This window comes from Physeter macrocephalus, chromosome 7 (genome assembly GCF_002837175.3).
Source record: "Physeter macrocephalus isolate SW-GA chromosome 7, ASM283717v5, whole genome shotgun sequence".
NCBI classification, from domain to species: Eukaryota; Metazoa; Chordata; class Mammalia; order Artiodactyla; family Physeteridae; genus Physeter; species Physeter macrocephalus.
Window position 1 is genome coordinate 106,671,857 of NC_041220.1, and position 1,214 is coordinate 106,673,070.

The window sequence follows — 1,214 nt, forward strand, 5'->3', positions numbered from 1 at the left end:
CTTTTCATCTTGTTTGTAGTTTCCTTTGCTTTGCAAAAGCTTTTAAGTTTCATTAGGTCCCATTTGTTTATTTTTGTTTTTATTTCCATTACTCTAGGAGGTAGATCAAAAAAGATCTTGCTGTGATTTATGTCAAAGAGTGTTCTTCCTATGTTTTTATCTAAGAGTTTTATACTGTCAGGTCTTACATTTAGGTCTATAATCCATTTTGAGTTTATTTTTGTGTGTGGTGTTAGGGAGTGTTCTAATTTCATTCTTTTTTTTGCCTCCTTTGTCACAGATTAGTTGACCATAGGTGCGTGGGTTTATCTCTGGGCTTTCTGTCCTGTTCCATTGATCTATATTTCTGTTTTTGTGCCAGTACCATATTGTCTTGATTGTTGTAGCTTTGTAGTATAGTCTGAAGTAGGGGAGCCTGATTCCTCCAGCTCCATTTTCTTCATTCAAGACTGCTTTGGCTATTTGGGGTCTTTTGTGTTTCCATACAAATTGTGAAATTTTTTGTTCTAGTTCTGTGAAAAATGCCATTGGTAGTTTGATAGGGATTGCATTGAATCTGTAGATTGCTTTGGGTAGTATAGTCATTTTCACAATATTGATTCTTCCAATCCAAGAACATGGTATATCTCTCCATCTATTTGTATCATCTTTAGTTACTTTCATCAGTGTCTTATAGTTTTCTGCATACAGGTCTTTTGTCTCCCTAGGTAGGTTTATTCCTAGGTATTTTATTCTTTTTGTTGCAATGGTAAATGCGAGTGTTTCCTTAATTTCTCTTTCAGATTTTTCATCTTTAGTGTATAGGAATGCAAGAGATTTCTGTGGATTAATTTTGTATACTGCAACTTTACCATATTCATTGATTACCTCTAGTAGTTTCCTGGTAGCATCTTTAGGATTCTCTATGTATAGTATCATGTCATCTGCAAACACTGACAGTTTTATTTCTTCTTTTCCAATTTGTATTCCTTTTATTTCTTTTTCTTCTCTGATTGCCGTGGCTAGGACTTCCAAAACTATAATAGTGGCGAGAGTGGACATCCTTGTCTTGTTCCTGATCTTAGAGGAAATGGTTTCAGTTTTTCACCATTGAGAATGATGTTGGCCCTTGGTTTGTTGTATATGGCGTTTCTAAGAATTTGTCCATTTCGTCCAGGTTGTCAATTTTATTGGCATAGAGTTGCTTGTAGTAGTCTCTTGGGATGCTTTGTATT